Below are 9,430 nucleotides of genomic sequence, written 5' to 3'. Positions count from 1 at the left end.
CATCTTTTTCGACATTTCATGGGTGTCCATCTGCTAGTGCAGTACCGCTCACGGCCATACCACCCTGAAAAGGCCCGATCTCGTCCGATCTCGTCCGATCTCGGCAGCCAAGCATGGTTCGGCCTGGTTAGTACCTGATTGGGAGACCGCTTGGGAATACCAGGTGCTGTGAGCATCATACCCCGCATCTTTTTCGACATTTCATGGGTGTCCATCTGCTAGTGCAGTACTGCTCACGGCCATACCACCCTGAAAAGGCCCGATCTCGTCCGATTTCGGAAGCCAAGCATGGATCGGCCTGTTTAGTACCTGATCGGGAGACCGCTTGGGAATACCAGGTGCTGTGAGCATCATACCCCGCATCTTTTTGGACATTTCATGGGTGTCCATCTGCAGGAGCAATACCGCTCACGGCCATACCACCCTGAAAAGGCCCGATCTCGTCCGTTCTCGGAAACCAAGCATGGTTCGGCCTGGTTAGTACCTGATTGGGAGACCGCTTGGGAATACCAGGTGCTGTGAGCATCATACCCTGCATCTTTTTCGACATTTCATGGGTGTCCATCTGCAAGAGCAGTACCGCTCACGGCCATACCACCCTGAAAAGGCCCGATCTCGTCTGATCTCGGAAGCCAAGCATGGTTCGGCCTGGTTAGTACCTGGTTGGGAGACCGCTTGGGAATACCAGGTGCTGTGAGCATCATACCCCGCATCTTTTTCGAGATTTCATGGGTGTCCATCTGCTAGTGCAGTACCGCTCACGGCCATACCACCCTGAAAAGGCCCGATCTCGTCCGATCTCGGAAGCCAAGCATGGTTCGGCCTGTTTAGTACCTGATTGGGAGACCGCTTGGGAATACCAGGTGCTGTGAGCATCATACCCCGCATCTTTTTCGACATTTCATGGGTGTCCATCTGCAAGAGCAGTACCGCTCACGGCCATACCACCCTGAAAAAGCCCGATTTCGTCCGATCTCGGAAGCCAAGCATGGTTCGGCCTGGTTAGTACCTGATTGGGAGACCGCTTGGGAATACCAGGTGCTGTGAGCATCATACCCCGCATCTTTTTCGACATTTCATGGGTGTCCATCTGCTAGTGCAGTACCGCTCACGGCCATACCACCCTGTAAAGGCCCGATCTCGTCCGATCTCGTCCGATCTCGGCAGCCAAGCATCGTTCGGCCTGGTTAGTACCTGATTGGGAGACCGCTTGGGAATACCAGGTGCTGTGAGCATCATACCCCGCATCTTTTTCGACATTTCATGGGTGTCCATCTGCAAGAGCAGTACCGCTCACGGCCATACCACCCTGAAAAGGCCCGACCTCGCCCGATCTCGTCCGATCTCGGAAGCCGAGCATGGTTCGGCCTGTTTAGTACCTGATTGGGGGACCGCTTGGGAATACCAGGTGCTGTGAGCATCATACCCTGCATCTTTTTCGACATTTCATGGGTGTCCATCTGCTAGTGCAGTACCGCTCACGGCCATACCACCCTGAAAAGGCCCGATCTCGTCCGATCTCGTCCGATCTCGGCAGCCAAGCATGGTTCGGCCTGGTTAGTACCTGATTGGGAGACCGCTTGGGAATACCAGGTGCTGTGAGCATCATACCCCGCATCTTTTTCGACATTTCATGGGTGTCCATCTGCTAGTGCAGTACTGCTCACGGCCATACCACCCTGAAAAGGCCCGATCTCGTCCGATTTCGGAAGCCAAGCATGGATCGGCCTGTTTAGTACCTGATCGGGAGACCGCTTGGGAATACCAGGTGCTGTGAGCATCATACCCCGCATCTTTTTGGACATTTCATGGGTGTCCATCTGCAGGAGCAGTACCGCTCACGGCCATACCACCCTGAAAAGGCCCGATCTCGTCCGTTCTCGGAAACCAAGCATGGTTCGGCCTGGTTAGTACCTGATTGGGAGACCGCTTGGGAATACCAGGTGCTGTGAGCATCATACCCTGCATCTTTTTCGACATTTCATGGGTGTCCATCTGCAAGAGCAGTACCGCTCACGGCCATACCACCCTGAAAAGGCCCGATCTCGTCTGATCTCGGAAGCCAAGCATGGTTCGGCCTGGTTAGTACCTGGTTGGGAGACCGCTTGGGAATACCAGGTGCTGTGAGCATCATACCCTGCATCTTTTTCGACATTTCATGGGTGTCCATCTGCTAGTGCAGTACCGCTCACGGCCATACCACCCTGAAAAGGCCCGATCTCGTCCGATCTCGGCAGCCAAGCATGGTTCGGCCTGTTTAGTACCTGATTGGGAGACCGCTTGGGAATACCAGGTGCTGTGAGCATCATACCCCGCATCTTTTTCGACATTTCATGGGTGTCCATCTGCAAGAGCAGTACCGCTCACGGCCATACCACCCTGAAAAAGCCCGATTTCGTCCGATCTCGGAAGCCAAGCATGGTTCGGCCTGGTTAGTACCTGATTGGGAGACCGCTTGGGAATACCAGGTGCTGTGAGCATCATACCCCGCATCTTTTTCGACATTTCATGGGTGTCCATCTGCTAGTGCAGTACCGCTCACGGCCATACCACCCTGTAAAGGCCCGATCTCGTCCGATCTCGTCCGATCTCGGCAGCCAAGCATCGTTCGGCCTGGTTAGTACCTGATTGGGAGACCGCTTGGGAATACCAGGTGCTGTGAGCATCATACCCTGCATCTTTTTCGACATTTCATGGGTGTCCATCTGCAAGAGCAGTACCGCTCACAGCCATACCACCCTGAAAAGGCCCGATCTCGCCCGATCTTGGAAGCCAAGCATCGTTCGGCCTGGTTAGTACCTGATTGGGAGACCGCTTGGGAATACCAGGTGCTGTGGGCATCATACCCCGCATCTTTTTCGACATTTCATGGGTGTCCATCTGCTAGTGCAGTACCGCTCACGGCCATACCACCCTGAAAAGGCCCGATCTCGTCCGATCTCGGCAGCCAAGCATGGTTCGGCCTGTTTAGTACCTGATTGGGAGACCGCTTCGGAATACCAGGTGCTGTGAGCATCATACCCCGCATCTTTTTCGACATTTCATGGGTGTCCATCTGCTAGTGCAGTACCGCTCACGGCCATACCACCCTGAAAAGGCCCGATCTCGTCCGATCTCGGGAGCCAAGCATGGTTCGGCCTGGTTAGTACCTGATTGGGAGACCGCTTGGGAATACCAGGTGCTCTGAGCATCATACCCAGCATCTTTTTCGACATTTCATGGGTGTCCATCTGCAAGAGCAGTACCGCTCACGGCCATACCACCCTGAAAAGGCCCGATCTCGTCCGATCTCGGAAGCCACGCATGGTTCGGCCTGGTTAGTACCTGATTGGGAGACCGCTTGGGAATACCAGGTGCTGTGAGCATCATACCCCGCATCTTTTTCGACATTTCATGGGTGTCCATCTGCAAGAGCAGTACCGCTCACGGCCATACCACCCTGAAAAGGCCCGATCTCGTCCGATCTCGGGAGCCAAGCATGGTTCGGCCTGGTTAGTACCTGATTGGGAGACCGCTTGGGAATACCAGGTGCTGTGAGCATCATACCCAGCATCTTTTTCGACATTTCATGGGTGTCCATCTGCAAGAGCAGTACCGCTCACGGCCATACCACCCTGAAAAGGCCCGATCTCGTCCGATCTCGGAAGCCAAGCATGGTTCGGCCTGGTTAGTACCTGATTGGGAGACCGCTTGGGAATACCAGGTGCTGTAAGCATCATACTCAGCATCTTTTTCGACATTTCATGGGGGTCCATCTGCAAGAGCAGTACCGCTCACCGCCATACCACCCTGAAAAGGCCCGATCTCGTCCGATCTCGGAAGCCACGCATGGTTCGGCCTGTTTAGTACCTGATTGGGATACCGCTTGGGAATACCAGGTGCTGTGAGCATCATACCCCGCATCTTTTTCGACATTTCATGGGTGTCCATCTGCTAGTGCAGTACCGCTCACGGCCATACCACCCTGAAAAGGCCCGATCTCGTCCGATCTCGGCAGCCAAGCATGGTTCGGCCTGTTTAGTACCTGATTGGGAGACCGCTTGGGAATACCAGGTGCTGTGAGCATCATACCCCGCATCTTTTTCGACATTTCATGGGTGTCCATCTGCAAGAGCAGTACCGCTCACGGCCATACCACCCTGAAAAAGCCCGATTTCGTCCGATCTCGGAAGCCAAGCATGGTTCGGCCTGGTTAGTACCTGATTGGGAGACTGCTTGGGAATACCAGGTGCTGTGAGCATCATACCCCGCATCTTTTTCGACATTTCATGGGTGTCCATCTGCTAGTGCAGTACCGCTCACGGCCATACCACCCTGTAAAGGCCCGATCTCGTCCGATCTCGTCCGATCTCGGCAGCCAAGCATCGTTCGGCCTGGTTAGTACCTGATTGGGAGACCGCTTGGGAATACCAGGTGCTGTGAGCATCATACCCCGCATCTTTTTCGACATTTCATGGGTGTCCATCTGCAAGAGCAGTACCGCTCACGGCCATACCACCCTGAAAAGGCCCGACCTCGCCCGATCTCGTCCGATCTCGGAAGCCGAGCATGGTTCGGCCTGTTTAGTACCTGATTGGGGGACCGCTTGGGAATACCAGGTGCTGTGAGCATCATACCCTGCATCTTTTTCGACATTTCATGGGTGTCCATCTGCTAGTGCAGTACCGCTCACGGCCATACCACCCTGAAAAGGCCCGATCTCGTCCGATCTCGTCCGATCTCGGCAGCCAAGCATGGTTCGGCCTGGTTAGTACCTGATTGGGAGACCGCTTGGGAATACCAGGTGCTGTGAGCATCATACCCCGCATCTTTTTCGACATTTCATGGGTGTCCATCTGCTAGTGCAGTACTGCTCACGGCCATACCACCCTGAAAAGGCCCGATCTCGTCCGATTTCGGAAGCCAAGCATGGATCGGCCTGTTTAGTACCTGATCGGGAGACCGCTTGGGAATACCAGGTGCTGTGAGCATCATACCCCGCATCTTTTTGGACATTTCATGGGTGTCCATCTGCAGGAGCAGTACCGCTCACGGCCATACCACCCTGAAAAGGCCCGATCTCGTCCGTTCTCGGAAACCAAGCATGGTTCGGCCTGGTTAGTACCTGATTGGGAGACCGCTTGGGAATACCAGGTGCTGTGAGCATCATACCCTGCATCTTTTTCGACATTTCATGGGTGTCCATCTGCAAGAGCAGTACCGCTCACGGCCATACCACCCTGAAAAGGCCCGATCTCGTCTGATCTCGGAAGCCAAGCATGGTTCGGCCTGGTTAGTACCTGGTTGGGAGACCGCTTGGGAATACCAGGTGCTGTGAGCATCATACCCCGCATCTTTTTCGACATTTCATGGGTGTCCATCTGCTAGTGCAGTACCGCTCACGGCCATACCACCCTGAAAAGGCCCGATCTCGTCCGATCTCGGCAGCCAAGCATGGTTCGGCCTGTTTAGTACCTGATTGGGAGACCGCTTGGGAATACCAGGTGCTGTGAGCATCATACCCCGCATCTTTTTCGACATTTCATGGGTGTCCATCTGCAAGAGCAGTACCGCTCACGGCCATACCACCCTGAAAAAGCCCGATTTCGTCCGATCTCGGAAGCCAAGCATGGTTCGGCCTGGTTAGTACCTGATTGGGAGACCGCTTGGGAATACCAGGTGCTGTGAGCATCATACCCCGCATCTTTTTCGACATTTCATGGGTGTCCATCTGCTAGTGCAGTACCGCTCACGGCCATACCACCCTGTAAAGGCCCGATCTCGTCCGATCTCGTCCGATCTCGGCAGCCAAGCATCGTTCGGCCTGGTTAGTACCTGATTGGGAGACCGCTTGGGAATACCAGGTGCTGTGAGCATCATACCCTGCATCTTTTTCGACATTTCATGGGTGTCCATCTGCAAGAGCAGTACCGCTCACAGCCATACCACCCTGAAAAGGCCCGATCTCGCCCGATCTTGGAAGCCAAGCATCGTTCGGCCTGGTTAGTACCTGATTGGGAGACCGCTTGGGAATACCAGGTGCTGTGGGCATCATACCCCGCATCTTTTTCGACATTTCATGGGTGTCCATCTGCTAGTGCAGTACCGCTCACGGCCATACCACCCTGAAAAGGCCCGATCTCGTCCGATCTCGGCAGCCAAGCATGGTTCGGCCTGTTTAGTACCTGATTGGGAGACCGCTTCGGAATACCAGGTGCTGTGAGCATCATACCCCGCATCTTTTTCGACATTTCATGGGTGTCCATCTGCTAGTGCAGTACCGCTCACGGCCATACCACCCTGAAAAGGCCCGATCTCGTCCGATCTCGGGAGCCAAGCATGGTTCGGCCTGGTTAGTACCTGATTGGGAGACCGCTTGGGAATACCAGGTGCTGTGAGCATCATACCCAGCATCTTTTTCGACATTTCATGGGTGTCCATCTGCAAGAGCAGTACCGCTCACGGCCATACCACCCTGAAAAGGCCCGATCTCGTCCGATCTCGGAAGCCACGCATGGTTCGGCCTGGTTAGTACCTGATTGGGAGACCGCTTGGGAATACCAGGTGCTGTGAGCATCATACCCCGCATCTTTTTCGACATTTCATGGGTGTCCATCTGCAAGAGCAGTACCGCTCACGGCCATACCACCCTGAAAAGGCCCGATCTCGTCCGATCTCGGGAGCCAAGCATGGTTCGGCCTGGTTAGTACCTGATTGGGAGACCGCTTGGGAATACCAGGTGCTGTGAGCATCATACCCAGCATCTTTTTCGACATTTCATGGGTGTCCATCTGCAAGAGCAGTACCGCTCACGGCCATACCACCCTGAAAAGGCCCGATCTCGTCCGATCTTGGAAGCCAAGCATGGTTCGGCCTGGTTAGTACCTGATTGGGAGACCGCTTGGGAATACCAGGTGCTGTAAGCATCATACTCAGCATCTTTTTCGACATTTCATGGGGGTCCATCTGCAAGAGCAGTACCGCTCACCGCCATACCACCCTGAAAAGGCCCGATCTCGTCCGATCTCGGAAGCCACGCATGGTTCGGCCTGTTTAGTACCTGATTGGGATACCGCTTGGGAATACCAGGTGCTGTGAGCATCATACCCCGCATCTTTTTCGAGATTTCATGGGTGTCCATCTGCTAGTGCAGTACCGCTCACGGCCATACCACCCTGAAAAGGCCCGATCTCGTCCGATCTCGGAAGCCAAGCATGGTTCGGCCTGGTTAGTACCTAATTGGGAGACCGCTTGGGAATACCAGGTGCTGTAAGCGTCATACCCAGCATCTTTTTCGACATTTCATGGGTGTCCATCTGCAAGAGCAGTACCGCTCACGGCCATACCACCCTGAAAAGGCCCGGTCTCGTCCGATCTCGGAAGCCACGCATGGTTCGGCCTGTTTAGTACCTGATTGGGAGACCGCTTGGGAATACCAGGTGCTGTGAGCATCATACCCCGCATCTTTTTCGAGATTTCATGGGTGTCCATCTGCTAGTGCAGTACCGCTCACGGCCATACCACCCTGAAAAGGCCCGATCTCGTCCGATCTCGGCAGCCAAGCATGGTTCGGCCTGTTTAGTACCTGATTGGGAGACCGCTTGGGAATACCAGGTGCTGTGAGCATCATACCCCGCATCTTTTTCGACATTTCATGGGTGTCCATCTGCTAGTGCAGTACTGCTCACGGCCATACCACCCTGATAAGGCCCGATCTCGTCTGATCTCAGAAGCCAAGCATGGTTCGGCCTGTTTAGTACCTGATTGGGAGACCGCTTGGGAATACCAGGTGCTGTGAGCATCATACCCCGCATCTTTTTCGACATTTCATGGGTGTCCATCTGCAAGAGCAGTAACGCTCACGGCCATACCACCCTGAAAAGGCCCGATCTCGTCCGATCTCGTCCGATCTCGGCAGCCAAGCATTGTTCGGCCTGGTTAGTACCTGATTGGGAGACCGCTTGGGAATACCAGGTGCTGTGAGCATCATACCCCGCATCTTTTTCGACATTTCATGGGTGTCCATCTGCTAGTGCAGTACCGCTCACGGCCATACCACCCTGAAAAGGCCCGATCTCGTCCGATCTCGGAAGCCAAGCATGGTTCGGCCTGTTTAGTACCTGATTGGGAGACCGCTTGGGAATATCAGGTACTTTGAGCATCATACCCCGCATCTTTTTCGACATTTCATGGGTGTCCATCTGCTAGTGCAGTACCGCTCACGGCCATACCACCCTGAAAAGGCCCGATCTCGCCCGATCTCGGCAGCCAAGCATGGTTCGGCCTGTTTAGTACCTGATTGGGAGACCGCTTGGGAATACAAGGTCCTGTGAGCATCATACCCCGCATCTTATTCGACATTTCATGGGTGTCCATCTGCAAGAGCAGTACCGCTCACGGCCATACCACCCTGATAAGGCCCGATCTCGCCCGATCTCGTCCGATCTCGGCAGCCAAGCATGGTTCGGCCTGGTTAGTACCTGATTGGGAGACCGCTTGGGAATACCAGGTGCTGTGAGCATCATACCCCGCATCTTTTTCGACATTTCATGGGTGTCCATCTGCTAGTACAGTACCGCTCACGGCCATACCACCCTGAAAAAGCCCGATCTCGTCCGATCTCGGCAGCCAAGCATGGTTCGGCCTGGTTAGTACCTGATTGGGAGACCGCTTGGGAATAGCAGGTGCTGTGAGCATCATACCCCGCATCTTTTTCGACATTTCATGGGTGTCCATCTGCAAGAGCAGTACCGCTCATGGCCATACCACCCTGATAAGGCCCGATCTCGCCCGATTTTGTCCGATCTCGGCAGCCAAGCAAGTTCGGGCTGGTTAGTACCTGATTGGGAGACCGCTTGGGAATACCAGGTGCTGTGAGCATCATACCCCGTATCTTTTTCGACATTTCATGGGTGTCCATCTGCAAGAGCAGTACCGCTCATGGCCATACCACCCTGAAAAGGTCCGATCTCGGAAGCCAAGCATGGTTCGGCCTGTTTAGTACCTGATTGGGAGACCGCTTGGGAATACCAGGTGCTGTGAGCATCATACCCCGCATCTTTTTCGACATTTCATGGGTGTCCATCTGCAAGAGCAGTACCGCTCACAGCCATACCACCCTGAAAAGGCCCGATCTCGCCCGATCTTGTCCGATCTCGGCAGCCAAGCATGGTTCGGCCTGGTTAGTACCTGATTGGGAGACTGCTTGGGAATACCAGGTGCTGTGAGCATCTTGCCCTGCATCTTTTTCGACATTTCATGGGTGTCCATCTGCAAGAGCAGTACCGCTCACGGCCATACCACCCTGAAAAGGCCCGATCTCGTCCGATCTCGGAAGCCAAGCATTGTTCGGCCTGTTTAGTACCTGATTGGGAGACCGCTTGGGAATACCAGGTGCTGTGAGCATCTTGCCCCGCATCTTTTTCGACATTTCATGGATGTCCATCTGCAA

The 9,430-nt window shown here is 54.5% G+C and overlaps 51 pseudogenes; all 51 read left to right on the top strand.

Moving 5' to 3' along the window:
- Positions 1-46: 46 nt before the first annotated feature.
- LOC144182946 (5S ribosomal RNA) lies at positions 47-175 on the top strand (annotated as a pseudogene).
- A 56-nt stretch (positions 176-231) lies between these two features.
- Positions 232-350, top strand: LOC144182734 (5S ribosomal RNA; annotated as a pseudogene).
- Positions 351-406: 56 nt separating this feature from the next.
- On the top strand, positions 407-525 carry LOC144188321 (5S ribosomal RNA; annotated as a pseudogene).
- Positions 526-581: 56 nt separating this feature from the next.
- Positions 582-700, top strand: LOC144188558 (5S ribosomal RNA; annotated as a pseudogene).
- Positions 701-756: 56 nt separating this feature from the next.
- LOC144187636 (5S ribosomal RNA) lies at positions 757-875 on the top strand (annotated as a pseudogene).
- Positions 876-931: 56 nt separating this feature from the next.
- LOC144187267 (5S ribosomal RNA) lies at positions 932-1,050 on the top strand (annotated as a pseudogene).
- A 56-nt stretch (positions 1,051-1,106) lies between these two features.
- On the top strand, positions 1,107-1,235 carry LOC144186140 (5S ribosomal RNA; annotated as a pseudogene).
- A 56-nt stretch (positions 1,236-1,291) lies between these two features.
- Positions 1,292-1,420, top strand: LOC144185653 (5S ribosomal RNA; annotated as a pseudogene).
- Positions 1,421-1,476: 56 nt separating this feature from the next.
- On the top strand, positions 1,477-1,605 carry LOC144182944 (5S ribosomal RNA; annotated as a pseudogene).
- Positions 1,606-1,661: 56 nt separating this feature from the next.
- Positions 1,662-1,780, top strand: LOC144182732 (5S ribosomal RNA; annotated as a pseudogene).
- A 56-nt stretch (positions 1,781-1,836) lies between these two features.
- LOC144188320 (5S ribosomal RNA) lies at positions 1,837-1,955 on the top strand (annotated as a pseudogene).
- A 56-nt stretch (positions 1,956-2,011) lies between these two features.
- LOC144188546 (5S ribosomal RNA) lies at positions 2,012-2,130 on the top strand (annotated as a pseudogene).
- A 56-nt stretch (positions 2,131-2,186) lies between these two features.
- Positions 2,187-2,305, top strand: LOC144188821 (5S ribosomal RNA; annotated as a pseudogene).
- A 56-nt stretch (positions 2,306-2,361) lies between these two features.
- LOC144187266 (5S ribosomal RNA) lies at positions 2,362-2,480 on the top strand (annotated as a pseudogene).
- A 56-nt stretch (positions 2,481-2,536) lies between these two features.
- LOC144186137 (5S ribosomal RNA) lies at positions 2,537-2,665 on the top strand (annotated as a pseudogene).
- Positions 2,666-2,721: 56 nt separating this feature from the next.
- LOC144184778 (5S ribosomal RNA) lies at positions 2,722-2,840 on the top strand (annotated as a pseudogene).
- A 56-nt stretch (positions 2,841-2,896) lies between these two features.
- Positions 2,897-3,015, top strand: LOC144190881 (5S ribosomal RNA; annotated as a pseudogene).
- A 56-nt stretch (positions 3,016-3,071) lies between these two features.
- Positions 3,072-3,190, top strand: LOC144191861 (5S ribosomal RNA; annotated as a pseudogene).
- A 56-nt stretch (positions 3,191-3,246) lies between these two features.
- LOC144189489 (5S ribosomal RNA) lies at positions 3,247-3,365 on the top strand (annotated as a pseudogene).
- A 56-nt stretch (positions 3,366-3,421) lies between these two features.
- Positions 3,422-3,540, top strand: LOC144187988 (5S ribosomal RNA; annotated as a pseudogene).
- Positions 3,541-3,596: 56 nt separating this feature from the next.
- LOC144188104 (5S ribosomal RNA) lies at positions 3,597-3,715 on the top strand (annotated as a pseudogene).
- Positions 3,716-3,771: 56 nt separating this feature from the next.
- On the top strand, positions 3,772-3,890 carry LOC144185093 (5S ribosomal RNA; annotated as a pseudogene).
- A 56-nt stretch (positions 3,891-3,946) lies between these two features.
- On the top strand, positions 3,947-4,065 carry LOC144188820 (5S ribosomal RNA; annotated as a pseudogene).
- A 56-nt stretch (positions 4,066-4,121) lies between these two features.
- Positions 4,122-4,240, top strand: LOC144189386 (5S ribosomal RNA; annotated as a pseudogene).
- A 56-nt stretch (positions 4,241-4,296) lies between these two features.
- On the top strand, positions 4,297-4,425 carry LOC144186136 (5S ribosomal RNA; annotated as a pseudogene).
- A 56-nt stretch (positions 4,426-4,481) lies between these two features.
- LOC144185652 (5S ribosomal RNA) lies at positions 4,482-4,610 on the top strand (annotated as a pseudogene).
- Positions 4,611-4,666: 56 nt separating this feature from the next.
- LOC144182943 (5S ribosomal RNA) lies at positions 4,667-4,795 on the top strand (annotated as a pseudogene).
- A 56-nt stretch (positions 4,796-4,851) lies between these two features.
- Positions 4,852-4,970, top strand: LOC144182731 (5S ribosomal RNA; annotated as a pseudogene).
- A 56-nt stretch (positions 4,971-5,026) lies between these two features.
- LOC144188319 (5S ribosomal RNA) lies at positions 5,027-5,145 on the top strand (annotated as a pseudogene).
- Positions 5,146-5,201: 56 nt separating this feature from the next.
- On the top strand, positions 5,202-5,320 carry LOC144188534 (5S ribosomal RNA; annotated as a pseudogene).
- A 56-nt stretch (positions 5,321-5,376) lies between these two features.
- On the top strand, positions 5,377-5,495 carry LOC144188819 (5S ribosomal RNA; annotated as a pseudogene).
- A 56-nt stretch (positions 5,496-5,551) lies between these two features.
- On the top strand, positions 5,552-5,670 carry LOC144187264 (5S ribosomal RNA; annotated as a pseudogene).
- A 56-nt stretch (positions 5,671-5,726) lies between these two features.
- On the top strand, positions 5,727-5,855 carry LOC144186135 (5S ribosomal RNA; annotated as a pseudogene).
- Positions 5,856-5,911: 56 nt separating this feature from the next.
- Positions 5,912-6,030, top strand: LOC144184777 (5S ribosomal RNA; annotated as a pseudogene).
- Positions 6,031-6,086: 56 nt separating this feature from the next.
- On the top strand, positions 6,087-6,205 carry LOC144190880 (5S ribosomal RNA; annotated as a pseudogene).
- Positions 6,206-6,261: 56 nt separating this feature from the next.
- LOC144187987 (5S ribosomal RNA) lies at positions 6,262-6,380 on the top strand (annotated as a pseudogene).
- A 56-nt stretch (positions 6,381-6,436) lies between these two features.
- On the top strand, positions 6,437-6,555 carry LOC144189488 (5S ribosomal RNA; annotated as a pseudogene).
- A 56-nt stretch (positions 6,556-6,611) lies between these two features.
- Positions 6,612-6,730, top strand: LOC144187986 (5S ribosomal RNA; annotated as a pseudogene).
- A 56-nt stretch (positions 6,731-6,786) lies between these two features.
- LOC144190312 (5S ribosomal RNA) lies at positions 6,787-6,905 on the top strand (annotated as a pseudogene).
- Positions 6,906-6,961: 56 nt separating this feature from the next.
- LOC144185092 (5S ribosomal RNA) lies at positions 6,962-7,080 on the top strand (annotated as a pseudogene).
- Positions 7,081-7,136: 56 nt separating this feature from the next.
- On the top strand, positions 7,137-7,255 carry LOC144189410 (5S ribosomal RNA; annotated as a pseudogene).
- Positions 7,256-7,311: 56 nt separating this feature from the next.
- Positions 7,312-7,430, top strand: LOC144182426 (5S ribosomal RNA; annotated as a pseudogene).
- A 56-nt stretch (positions 7,431-7,486) lies between these two features.
- LOC144188818 (5S ribosomal RNA) lies at positions 7,487-7,605 on the top strand (annotated as a pseudogene).
- A 56-nt stretch (positions 7,606-7,661) lies between these two features.
- On the top strand, positions 7,662-7,780 carry LOC144191892 (5S ribosomal RNA; annotated as a pseudogene).
- Positions 7,781-7,836: 56 nt separating this feature from the next.
- On the top strand, positions 7,837-7,965 carry LOC144185519 (5S ribosomal RNA; annotated as a pseudogene).
- A 56-nt stretch (positions 7,966-8,021) lies between these two features.
- On the top strand, positions 8,022-8,140 carry LOC144182517 (5S ribosomal RNA; annotated as a pseudogene).
- Positions 8,141-8,196: 56 nt separating this feature from the next.
- LOC144186388 (5S ribosomal RNA) lies at positions 8,197-8,315 on the top strand (annotated as a pseudogene).
- A 56-nt stretch (positions 8,316-8,371) lies between these two features.
- Positions 8,372-8,500, top strand: LOC144182668 (5S ribosomal RNA; annotated as a pseudogene).
- Positions 8,501-8,556: 56 nt separating this feature from the next.
- LOC144188661 (5S ribosomal RNA) lies at positions 8,557-8,675 on the top strand (annotated as a pseudogene).
- A 405-nt stretch (positions 8,676-9,080) lies between these two features.
- On the top strand, positions 9,081-9,209 carry LOC144185810 (5S ribosomal RNA; annotated as a pseudogene).
- A 56-nt stretch (positions 9,210-9,265) lies between these two features.
- LOC144190469 (5S ribosomal RNA) lies at positions 9,266-9,384 on the top strand (annotated as a pseudogene).
- The last annotated feature ends 46 nt before the right edge of the window (positions 9,385-9,430 follow it).

This window comes from Stigmatopora nigra, unplaced genomic scaffold (genome assembly GCF_051989575.1).
Source record: "Stigmatopora nigra isolate UIUO_SnigA unplaced genomic scaffold, RoL_Snig_1.1 HiC_scaffold_24, whole genome shotgun sequence".
NCBI classification, from domain to species: Eukaryota; Metazoa; Chordata; class Actinopteri; order Syngnathiformes; family Syngnathidae; genus Stigmatopora; species Stigmatopora nigra.
This window is presented reverse-complemented; position numbering and strand designations above follow the sequence as displayed.